The sequence below is a fragment of the Mustela lutreola genome, chromosome 8 (genome assembly GCF_030435805.1).
Source record: "Mustela lutreola isolate mMusLut2 chromosome 8, mMusLut2.pri, whole genome shotgun sequence".
Lineage (NCBI taxonomy): Eukaryota > Metazoa > Chordata > Mammalia > Carnivora > Mustelidae > Mustela > Mustela lutreola.
Genome location: NC_081297.1, coordinates 45,196,917 through 45,209,373, shown reverse-complemented (window position 1 = coordinate 45,209,373; position 12,457 = coordinate 45,196,917). Strand labels below are relative to the sequence as shown.

At 50.0% G+C, this 12,457-nt stretch overlaps 1 protein-coding gene across 3 annotated transcripts in view; it reads right to left on the bottom strand.

Annotated features, from left to right (window-relative positions):
- Positions 1–12,457, bottom strand: part of TSPAN9 (tetraspanin 9) — a 188,643-nt gene that overhangs the window by 107,244 nt on the left and 68,942 nt on the right. The window contains exon 2 of one of the 3 annotated variants that reach the window (XM_059184528.1): positions 395–486. The exons of the other annotated variants lie outside the window; for them this stretch is intronic. The gene's annotated coding sequence lies outside the window, so the exon portion shown is untranslated. The remainder of the gene's footprint in view (positions 1–394; positions 487–12,457) is intronic. 3 annotated transcript variants of the gene reach the window in all.

Below are 12,457 nucleotides of genomic sequence, written 5' to 3'. Positions count from 1 at the left end.
CGGCCGGCAGATCCCCACTCCATGAGCTCTCTTCTCCTCTACACAGGCCCACAGATTCAGTCTTGCTTCCCGGAGTGCCATGTTTATGCCAAGGAGGGAAGCATCTCTGCTTACAAATTTGAGGTTTTCCCCCAAAATGGACATTAAATACAAACTCCGTGCTACCTCATTTATGGATGCAAACTGGACACGGTTAGGAATGACACAAGAATACAGTTTGCTGGTACGAAACTGGACAAACTGTAAGGTCTGCCTCCACAGAAAGGAAGGAAAACCCTAAGCCCTGGCATGGACCAAATGAGGATGTACCAGAAGGCTCTAGAATGTTCCTGCAAACACCGTCACTGAGATGGATGGGAGGGAAATTCAGATTTAAGTCACATTTATTGAGCACCTGCAATTTCCAGGCTGTTCTTCTGCTTCACTCAATCCTCACAGCAGCCCTGGGAGACAGGTACTATGATTCCCAGATGAAGGACAAGGACCCTGGAGAAGTAAAGGGACTTACTCAAGGTCACAGAAGTTAGAAAATGGGGGCACCTGGGTGGCTCAGTGGGTTAAGCCTCCGCCTTTGGTTCAGGTCATGATCTCAGGGTCCTGAGATCGAGCCCCACATCGGGCTCTCTGCTCAGCAAGAAGCCTGCTTCCCTCTCTCTCTCTGCTTCCCTCTCTGCCTACTTGTGATCTCTGTCTGTCAAATAAATAAATAAAATCTTAAAAAAAAAAAAAAAGAAGAAGTTAGAAAATGACAGAGAGGATATTCAGGACACCTTGCCCCTTCTCCAAGACATCCTGAGCCCTCAGTCAGAGCCCTTCTGTTGCCACACTGCCTCCTAGAAATGAGGAAAGGACCCCACAACTGGGCTGAAGGGGATGTAGTCCAAGTCAGGGCATGGAGCACATCTCAAGGCTCCCCAGAATCCTTCATCTCCACCCCTCTCCAGGACGGGCACCTTCCTAGACCCAATTACTTCTGGCCTCAAGGAAATCACTTGCCCACCAGGCTGCCTGATATATTCTTCTTTTTCCTTCAAATATCATTCAAAACTGCCTCCTCTATCAGGCCCTCCAAACTAATGCCATGCCTCTTCCTTCTCCAGTGAGCTAAGAGAGCTAGATGAACCTCACAAATGTCAGGCTCTGTATGCATGACCTTGACCCCTGCATCTACAGCTGTAATCACTCACAACCCTACAGACACTGCTGGCTCTCAGTGTTTACGGTATTTATTATTAATAGTGCTCTCATATTACTTTTAAGCAGCACTTTTCACTTTCCCCGGACTCTCACTGTGAACTTGCATGGTCCTTATCGCTGTTCTGGGCAGGCGGGAGGGCAGGGCGCCTGCAGGGACACCGCAGCCACCTGACATATGAGGAAACTGAGAACGGGGATAGGGACTTCTCCCAGGACACCAAACTCAGTCATGTCTGCACCAGGAATCAGAGCTTCTCATTTCTAAGCCAAAGGTCTTCCCAGTAGGACGCAGGAACACTCCAGCCCCACTTCCTAGAGTCAAGTCTCCTCCCATGGGTCCTCTCCACGAGGGCCAGGGTCCATCCTAACTTCCCCTGGCCTACAGCCAAGCTGTCGCTCACCCTGAGCATCCCGAACCACCTGACACACTGTGAGCACCTTCTGCTCGCCAAAAGGAAGGACAGAGCCCCGTCGAGCAAAGGCACCCTGTGAGTGGAGGGCCTTCGCCCCTCGCCGACATCCCTGTCCAGAAGCTGGAATGGTCATCATGGGAAAATGGAGCCAGTTTTCTCCTCGCAACAACATCCGTAGAGAGTCCCATCCAGGCCAACTGCTGCCTGCCAGGGGCTCTGGAAGGAGGAGAGAGATGACAAGCAGATAAGCATGCACACACTTCGTGTTCCCAGCTCCATTTAATGCCACATGAGATCACCACCTTATGTTTCTCTGCTACCTGGCTCCTGAGTCATGGCCAAACCTGAGCTCATCCCTCCACACGCCAGTGCCGGCCAGGAAAGGAGGCGGGCCAGGCAACAGACCTCTTCCCACCTTGCATTCACTCATTTGCTCCACAAGGGTCTTGCTGACGGAGACACACAGGGAAGTGGGGGATGGGGGAGCTGTCTTGGCTTCCTGGACGGGCAGGACCTGACCCGGGAAGAGAGTCTAGATGCTTCAGATCCTCTGCCCCCAGACCCTATTCTTCCCCATCCCTGTAACCCCTCTTGAGACACCTGCAGGTAGAGACTGGAGGTAGCCCTCCACCAGTAGAGGCAGGGGGATGGGCGGGAGGAGGAAAAGACAGAGTAAGCGAATTGTCACCTCTTTGGCTCCTCCCCTCCAGGCCTTCATACGCTCTGGTACCCCACCCCCAGATTCATTACTGGGGTCCCGGTTTTCTGCTCCGCGTGCTAGATGCTGGGGAACTTCAGGCCAAGCCCAGGGTTTGTTCTTCCAGCCCCTGAAGCATCCGGCGCTTGCAGACTGGGAAAGCACACAAACGGGCTCTTGGCTTTAAATTGAAGGAGGCATAAAGAAAGAAAAAGGCCAGAGGGGAAGATTTTATGAAGACTTTATCAACTAAATAGGTTTGAAGCATCTGGGAGGAGTTGGTGCAGCACAGAGAGAGGAGATTTCTTAATGATAAAGACTGAATGGCTCTTTGTCAAGGAGGGTTGATGGTCCCCGCTCCCTGGCTTTGCAGGGGACTGAGCTAAAATGGGGCTGCGGGTTCTCCCAAGTCTGGGCCCCTGTAATGTTTTCTGATGCATTATGTGTGACATGACAGCAGCCCCTTCACCCTGGACCCTGGGGTTCCCGAAGACCAAACCAAGGAATCACCCCAGGCTGTGCCTTCATCTACAAAGGCCTATAATCCCTGCTGACTTCACTCTCTCCAAAAGCACATGCCTAAAACCCGACACACCAGAAGCAGGCCCAGAGCTCCCAAAGGAGCCAGCGGTATGATTCTCAGGGGATGGTGAGTACAAGCAAGCACACTGCCCCAGACAGGGACTCTGCAGGCCCAGAAGAGGTTCCCCCCACCCCCCACCTGGGTGATGCCAGTCGAGGCCCCTGGAGGAAGTGCAGTTGGCCTTGGTCCTTGCATTGAATTGCATTGAATTGCAGCTTCATCTGTCCCCAGCAGCTCGCAGTCCGTCCATTGCAAGCTTGCAGAGGACACCCAAGGTGGCCACGCTCATGGCAGGCACTCAGGCAGCAGCTCCCCGGACTTGGAGCCACATTGGAGGGGCCTGTGCGTGCCCCAAATCCAGCCCACCATGGGCTCTACGCCCCCAGAGCCACACCAGCCTGTCTCCATTGTGCCCTCCAGCTGCACCTCAGGCTGATATGCACGATCACTGAGCCCTATGTGCCTGGCACTATCCCAGCCACCAAAGGGGAAGGCGGGTGCAGAAGCACATGACACAACCCCCACCTCAAGGCTTATGGTCTTCATACTCTAGGCTGACCCAAGTTAGACTGCCCTAGCTCTATCCTACTCTAGGCTGACCCAAGCTAGACTGCTCTACTCTATCCTACTCTAGGCTGACTCAAGCTAGACTGCTCTAGCTCTTCCTACTGTAGGCTGACCCAAGCTAGACTGCTCTAGTTCTTCCTACTCTAGGCTGACCCAAGCTAGACTGCTCTAGCTCTTCCTACTGTAGGCTGACTCAAGCTAGACTCCTCTAGCTTTACCCTACTCTAGGCTGACCCAAGCTAGACTGTTCTAGCTCTATCCTACTCTAGACTGACCCAAACTAGGCTGCAGGGATACATTGACTTATTGCCCCCAGAACATGTCTTTGTGGCTCCGCGTGCTCACTGACTCACCTTCAGTAACATCCTGATGGAAGAGCTGAAGTTCCAGTGGGGCTCCAAGTCCCATTCCTACTGCTCAACCCCACTGATCATCAGCAAAGTCAAATAAAAGCCATGCTCAGATACTAACTACCACATGTCTACCAGAAGGGCTGAAACAAAAATGAGAGAGAATCCCAAGTCCTTGGGATAAATACAGGCCATCCGGAACTCTCATCCATGGCTGCTGGGACTCCAGACTGAGACACAGCCACTTTGGAAAAGAGGAACTACGTACGCAAGTGCACTATTCCCACAGTCCATGTCCACCCTTTACTGTCGACATAGAAAACTGAGTTTCAATGGGAAATGTATACCAGCCATACAGCACAGAAGTATGATTAAAAATAACCAAAGTCTAGAAGCTGCCAAAATGTCCACCAGCAGTAAAACAGCTACATCAATGATGGCCTATTCAGTCCACGGCTGAATACTATACAACAATGCAAATGATCCGCAACACGGGTGAATCTCAAGACAGTAGAAAAAAAAAAAAATGTTGAGGAAAAGAAACCTGACACAGAAGAGCATACACTGTATGATTCCACTGATGTGCAGCTCAGAAACAAAGCTATGTTATTCAATATCAGGATGGTGGCTACCCTTGCCCGGGAATAGTGATGAGAAGGGAGCAGGAGGGTGATTTCTGGGTGCTGGTAACGCTTTGTTTCGAAATCTGTGTACTGGTGCGATCGACACATGCACTTCGTAAGAGTTCAACAGACGCTACGTTTCTACGTATGTCACCCCTCAACCAAAGGCTGGAGGTTTCATCTCTGTCCCTTTTATTCACCCTGCAGCCCTTTCACGCGAAGGGACAAAGCTGTTTCCGTAAAAGGAACCACTGGTCACCTGTGGGCGTGTGTGTCATTTTTTTCATCTCCAAAATGAAAAATATGCGATAATCTCTAAGGAACCTTCCAGCTCTAGATAGTCTGATGCTTTGATCCTATTCTTAGTAAAACCTCATTAATCAGTAATAAGAAATCTTTTCCAAATTAGTGAAAAATAAAAATATATGGAACATTTGCCTAAAGAAGGCAGTATGACAGCTTTCAAGAACCAAGCGCGTGACAAATTAAAATATAAATGTCCACTAAGTGGAAGTTAATGAAAAAAATTATACATTAGGTTGACACCACTTAATACTGCCTGAATATTATTCACATCCTGGGTCTTGTCCATGTTAAATTCTTATTTCGACCATTTTATTTTTTTTTTTTTTTTTTTTTTTTTTTTAAGATTTTATTTATTTACTTGAGAGAGAAACAGTGAGAGAGAGCATGAACGAGGAGAAGGTCAGAGAGAGAAGCAGACTCCCCATGGAGCTGGGAGTCCGATGCGGGACTCGATCCCAGGACTCCAGGATCATGACCTGAGCCGAAGGCAGTCGTCCAACCAACTGAGCCACCCAGGCGTCCCTATTTCGACCATTTTAATCAAGAGGAGTCATGAATGCCACGTTACCGCAGCTGCTCTATTACAAGTAACCAAATTAGAGCATTCTGATGGTAACACAGACCCAGACGTCCGTAACCCCCATGCCCTAGTCACTGCCTTTCCCAGCCCTGTTCGCTGGAGCTTCTGCCCCACATCTGGGAAAAGCTGCCCCGGGTCGGAGCCCTGTGCTGATCCCACTCCTGGAGGGCTGTCCTCCGCAAGCCGCTGCCCTCCAACACGGCCGACACACAGATTACTTGGGAGACTGAAGACACCCCTGGGAGCCTGGCAACACCAATGATGGCAGCAGGATGGGAATTCTAGGCGCCGTCATAAATAAAACCTCTGCTCGGTGGCTAATCTCTCGGGCGCCTCACAAATACACAAACAGATAGACTAAGGCTCCCTTGCAGCATTGAGGGCTTACAGAAACGGGAGGCGCCTCCCTCCTGAACAGCCTGCACAATCACCGCCCGGCCAGCAATTCTCTCCGGGCTCAGTAGCTCCTTCTATACAATGGGAAGAAATGCTCCATGACCCTCACACTGCTTTGACTGGATGGCAAAGAAACAGGTTCATGACCCTCTAAATATTTCTGGACTCGCCCACCAAATAAGAAAGTACGGGGAATAATGGCTCAAGAGAGGCCCAAAATAATGGCTCTTTCGAGAGGCCCAAAAGAAAGGCATCTCATCCAAGTTTATAGAAAAGTGGGTGAGAGAACCTGATTCCCAGCTAACCCCCCACTGACAGCTCTCCTTCCCCCGCAGAAGGTGGGTGATGGGATTAGCGGGATGTACTTGACTTGGGAGACTTAACTCACAGGGTCCAGCTTCTTTGCTAAAGATCTAAATGCACCCAGGACATGGCCTGAAGACCTTCATTTCATCAGGGAAAAAAAAAGGGGGCAGCTGAGCTAGGCCTCCCTTCCCCCAGCCCCAGGGCTATGAGCACACTTCCCCTCCTCCAGGCTGCACCACCTGTCTCTGGACCAAATACAGATCACAGAGAGGCATTTCCTGAGCTCTGCAAGCCTGCTGACCCTGGAGGTTAATCCTACCCTCTGTGGCCAGGCTACGTGATGAGGAGCCTCTCCCTCCCAGCCAGGGAACCACAGAATCCTGGGATTTCAGAGCTGTGAGGGACCTGAGAAACCATAAAGTTCAAGGCTCCAAAACGTCCAGGGATTATCTTAGTTTCCCAGAGCAAGATGAAGAGGACGGGGTTCAAAGCTAGGTCTTCTGACGCTCAGTCTAATGCTCTTTTTACTAAACCCGAGGTAAAGGCTATTTGACATCCAAATGCCACTTTGGCCCTTTGCTGGTGGTGGCGTGGCATGCCATGCTGAAAAGGATTTAGTCGGATGCAGAAGAAAGACTGCTGTGATCAATTAGCAACCTCCACCTTGAGCCAAGGAAGAGGTTTCCCATTAAGAATTTGCCAGCCTGCCGCCACGCCACACTGACTCCCAGGGCAGACGCTCCGCATCTCCTTTTCCAGAAACTCTGAGGGTCGTTCTGCAGGATGGAATAGGCGCAAGGGCCAGGAAGAGGGACTGTCCCCTATGAGGAGGACAAGAAACAGAGTCAAAGAGTGAAGGAGACCAGACTGAGTTGGGAGCCACACCCAGAAAACTCTACTTTTGTCTCAAATCAACCATTTTCACTGAGTCCCCGCCATTCATTTTCTGGATGAACATGCCTCAGGTGCCCACTATGTGCGAGGCATGAGGTGTGGCCTCCTCACCCCATGGGGACACCTGCCTTCTCTCCCTGCTACTGACTTCAGGAACAAGTCACCTTCCTTTCTGCCCCACAGACCCTGTGTCTGAAAACAGAGGTCTGAAGAGCTCTCAGGATGCTTGGGAGAGTCATAAGTGAAAATCTATAGGAAAGTGTGCTAAGAAACAGAAAGCCCCTTCTGTTGAAGGGACAGAGGGTCACCATCACTTCCTCCATCCCCTTGTCGGTCGTTAGGGACTCGGCAGCCACCAAGCCCGAGCCTCCCTGCCCATCTTTCCCAGAGGCCCCTCCGTAGCTCGACATTCTTCCAGTCGGGAACTCCGGTGGGGAGGGGGCTCGGCAAAGAGGGGAGGCTGGGGAAGAGCTGCCTGATAGCATGGAGGGAAAAATCCAGCCACTATGGCAACCATAGCAGGCGAGTCTCTAATATCCACAGGCCTCAACTCACACCAGAGCTTTTCTGTATCCTCCAGGGCAGAGAAAGGGATTACCACTGATGTGTTATCTGCTCCAATTCTTCCTGCCTGGAGTGGAGTATAATACCTCCATAATGCAGACCTGCCACTGATGCTCCCTACACAGAGATATGCAAATTATACACAATGGCCAGGGAAGGCCACACGCTGACATCTGTCCTTTGCAGATGCTTCCTACTCCAGGATGTGAAACCCAGGAAAATCCTCTGGGTAACAGAAAGCTGTAGGCACAACACACTGCTGGGTGGCAGAGACCCAGCACCAATGAGCCAGAGCTCCTAGGCTCTGTAACCGACCAGACCCTGCTGAGCAACGAACGTCTGAAAGACGCCATGTGAGGTGTGGTGGCGCGCCAGGGAGAAGGAACACGATAAAATACAAAACGAGAAGGCCCAGTCCCAGCCTCGTGGACTGAGTTTCAATTCTGGGGTTAAGACTTATGAAAATCTTAACACAGCCCAGAGTGTGGTAAAGGGAAAGTGGCAAAGCAGAGGTTGGAAGAGAATAAAGAGAAGAGATCGTCATACTCAATTACAGGGGTGAGGAGCAGTAGCTCGGTTTCATAGAAACGACACATAAGCTGGACCTGGAACAGCTGATGGGCTCCGTAAGTCAGCCAGAGGGCCGCTGGGGAATAAGGAGAAAGGAACAGACTGAGCACACAGGAGAAAAGCATTCTTCCATCCATCCATCCATTTACTCAACAGCTCTTTATGGTGCCAGGCAGTTGTCCCATTTGGAACAGACAGAACGAACAAGCATGGAGGTCTGTGCTGACGGGAGCCAGGGACCCTGGAAGAGGATGGGAATGAGCCGGGAGACGAGAGCTGGGCCCAACTGGAGAGATTGGCCAATGACTAGCAAGGGTCCCCATTCCCATCCTGCCAAGAGAAAGCCTGTGCCCTCTGCGTCCCCCACTGCCTTCCCATGGGCACTCTACCCAGCAGGCTGCCTGGTTCTCAGTCCCTGCTTCAGCTTCCGTGGTGAGGAATACGGTGCTCTGAGGCCTGGGAAAGCAGGGGGACAGACACCCTAGAGCTGATCAAACCATAACCTGCCTTACTAACTCCCCTTAAATCTACCCAGGGGACCTATCTGCTCTGCTGAAAAAGTGCTGAGGGGAAAGAAAATGGTCCTCCTCTGGCCTGGAAAGCAGAGTCAGATTAAAGGATCCAAAAAGCTGAAAATGTCCTCTTTCTCTTTTCCCCCCAGACATCCATCACCTTGGGTCTCAGTTGTCAAGCTCAGTTCCTCCCAGCCTGATCAAGGCCTGCAAGAGTGCCACCAACTGGATGCTGGGACTCCAGACACCTCTCTAGTGGCTAACTTCTCCGCTCCTGTTTCCAGTGGGTTCACGAGTCAGGGACACTCTTGCTATGATGGGAACCCACATCCTCTTGCTCTGACCTTCACCATCATCAGAACCAATTATTAAGCAAGCAAATGCAAACAACACCTTTCCCTAGGAGGAGCAAGGTAAGCAAACATAGAATTCTAAATTCTCAACACAAAGGACTGCCAAGCAGAGCCTGCTGAGCTAGCTGCGTGTTGGTGCTGCTGCCAGAGGAAAGGGAAGAGCAGCCAAGAGCATCTCCCCAAACCAGGGCCCAGGCTAGTCATGCCCCACACTTTCCCCTCAGGCAGCAGGCTGATCCAAGTAACGCTTAAGGTCCTACCCATTTCAGGAGCTAGTGCCAGACAGCCCTATACCCACAGGCAAAGAAATGAAGTTGGACCCCTACCTCACACCATACACAAAAATTAACTCAAAAGGGACCAGGGACTTACTGTAAGAACTAAAACTATAAAACTCTTAGAAGAAAGCATAGGAGTAAATCTTTGTGCTGTTGGCTTCAGCAAAGGTTTCTTGGGACACCAAAAGCCAAAGCAACAGGAGGAAAATTAAATAATTTGGACTTGACCCAAATCGAAAACTTTCACACTGCAAATGACACCACCAAGAAAATGAAAAGACAACCCAGAGAACATGAAGGAGTATTTGCAGATCACATATCTGATATGAGGCTTCTATCCAGAATCTATAAAGAACTCTCATAACTCAATAATTAAAAGACAAATAACTCAATTTCCAAACAGGCGAAGTACATCAATAGATATTTCTCCAAGGAAGATACACAAATAGCAACCAAGTACATGAACAGATGCTCAAAATTACTCATCACCAGAGAAATGCAGATCAAAGCCATAATGAGACACCATCTCCCACCCACTGGGATTGCAACAACAACACAGACAATAGTAAGTGTTGGCAAGGGTGTGGAGAAATTATGATCCTGTACAGATTGCTGGTAGGGGGAGCAGCCACTTTGGAAAACAGTTTGGTAGTGCCTCAAAACATTAAATATAGAGTTACCGTATGACCCAGCACTTCCTCTCCCGGGTACGGAACCAAGAAAAATCATAGCAGGTCCACACAGAAATTTGCACACAGATGCTCATTATAGCACCAGTCATATCAGCCAAAACCCTGGAAGACCCTAACACCCATCAAGTGACAAACAGGTAAGCAAAAGATGGCAGGCACATCCCTAAACAAGTTATTATTCAGTCATACAAAGGAACGAAACACTTGTACAGTCTACAACATGGATAACCCTTGAAAGCACTGTGCTAAATATGAGAAGGCAGTCACCCAAGACCCCACATGGTATGACTCCACTTATAAGAGATTTCCAGAATGGACTAGTCCATGGAGGCACAACATGGGTTAGCAGTAGCCCAGAGCTGACCTGGGGAGAAATGAGGAGTGACTGCTAATGGGTAGGGGGTTGAATATGCGGGTCATAAGGTGTTGAAAAAGTAGATGTGATGATGGTTATACCACCCTGTGAACATGAAAGGGGTGTGCTCATTTGCTCGGGCTACACAACAAAGTGCCACAGCCTGGGTGGCTTAAACACAGAAATTGATTTTCTCCTTATGCTGGAAGCTAGAAGTTCCAAATAAGGTGTCTGCAGGTTTGCTTTCTCCTGAGGACTCTCTTCTGGGCTTGTAAATGGTCCAGTATCTTCTTCCCGTGTCTTTGCATGGTCCTTCCTCTGTGCATGTCTATGTCTTAATGTCCTCTTCTTAAAGCACATCCGTCCTGTTGGATTAGGGCCCACCCCAATGACCTCATTCCAACTTAATGACCTATTTCAAGATCCTATTTCCAAATACAGTCCCATTTTCAGGAATGAGGGGTTAGGACTTCAACATAGGACACATAACCATTTTTAAAACCCCATCCACAAATCCTAGAGATTGGCTGGGCGCCCCCCTTTGTCTTCCACATGTGGAACTGAGTCCCAGAGATGGGGGCGACTTGCTCCAGATCACAGCTGGTCAGAGGCAGAGCTGGCAGCAGAACTCACAGCTGCCACTGAAGTCTAGTTCTCTTTCTACTATACACTCCTTCCACCTGAACCTCAAGTGCTCATAAACTAAACAGACAGTGATGGGAAAAGTAAGAGAACTTCAAGTTTAAGAAAAATGCCTAAGAACTTAGATCATGTGCAATTAAGAAGTAAATATGCTCCACGGCTTGTGGGAAAAGGGGCAGACAGCAGAGCTCTCGAGAGGCCCTGGGAGAGAGCCACACCGCGCCAGCAGAGTGCGTGAGCAAATTCTACATGAATTCCGTATCTGTTGTGTGCCATGTGAAATAGGAGCTCGGTCCTGAGCAAGATGTGCTCTACAGAACACTTGGCACTTCAGCTAATCCTTGAAGAATGGGCCCAATTCCGCTGGGTAAGGGCTTTCCAAGCAAAAGGAACCGCGTGACCAAAGGCAGGTAATTTCCAGACCTGTTCAGGAAATAGCAAGTTGGCCAGAGCAACAGAAGCATATGCTTTGTACAGGGAACAGCGGGGGATTACAAAGCAAAAGGTGGGCTGAGGTCAGATCCTGGAGAGCTCTGCACACCACGCTTAGAGGAATGAACTTGAGGTAAGTAACAGGGAGCCACTGAAGGTTCTGGGACAGAAGTGGGCATCACCTGGGGAGCACTCCGGGAAAGGTGGCACCCCAGCGGCTAGCAAGTGGCCAGGGCAGCCACTTCAAGAGCTCTTGGATGAAGCATTCATGGGACAGGGGAGGATGGCCAAGAGCACAGCTGATGGGAAGAAGCCAGTGGGATTCAGGGAAGGGGAAAGTGCCCTGCTTCTAGGGAAGCTCTCTTGGACTTATCTTAATTAGACTTGGGAAAGCAAGAAGTTGGGGCAAGAGAGAAGAGGAGGGAACTCTGCAGGCACTGAAAAGCCGCCAATTCCCAGAGCCCATGTTGTGATCCGGTGCTGACAGCCCTTCATCTTTTCTATGGTGGGTTTTCTTTTCTTTCTTTTCTTTTTTTTTTTTTTTTTTTTTTGGAGCTAGAGGGAGGGGTGGGGATGAGGAGGAAGACACAATGGAGTTACCTAGTGAACAAAAGCTCTGGTACATTTCTACTCTGTTTTCCTCAGGGTGTACTGCTCTGCCGGCGCCCTATACCCTATGGAATGCGGGGACACGGCCCGTACCTTACAGTGCAGCAGGGACAGCCCTAACACCTGCCCACCAATGGCTGCCAAGCATCCCCTGATCAGGGAGGGAGAGAAAGGGTCCAGGTACACATAGAGAATGGGGAAGACAGCACAAGAGGTCGAGAGAGTCCTTGGTTCGAGTCCTGGATGTGCTCCCCTTTCCAGCTTTGTGACTTTGAGTCAGACACAGCCCCTCCCTAGGCCTTCACTGACAGCAATAGCCACAACGAATTATTCAGTGTCTACTAGGTGCCGGGGGCTACGTTAGGCTTTTAGTCCTTACAAAACACCCTGTGAGGTAAGTATTAGTCTCCCTGTTTTGCAGGTGGAGCAACTGGGGTCCAGAAGTAAAATAGGTCAGAAAAGCACGCTTAAACTCAGATTTGTCGAGCTTCAAAACCCACATTTTTAAGCCATATCACATTTAACGTGACTCAGGTGG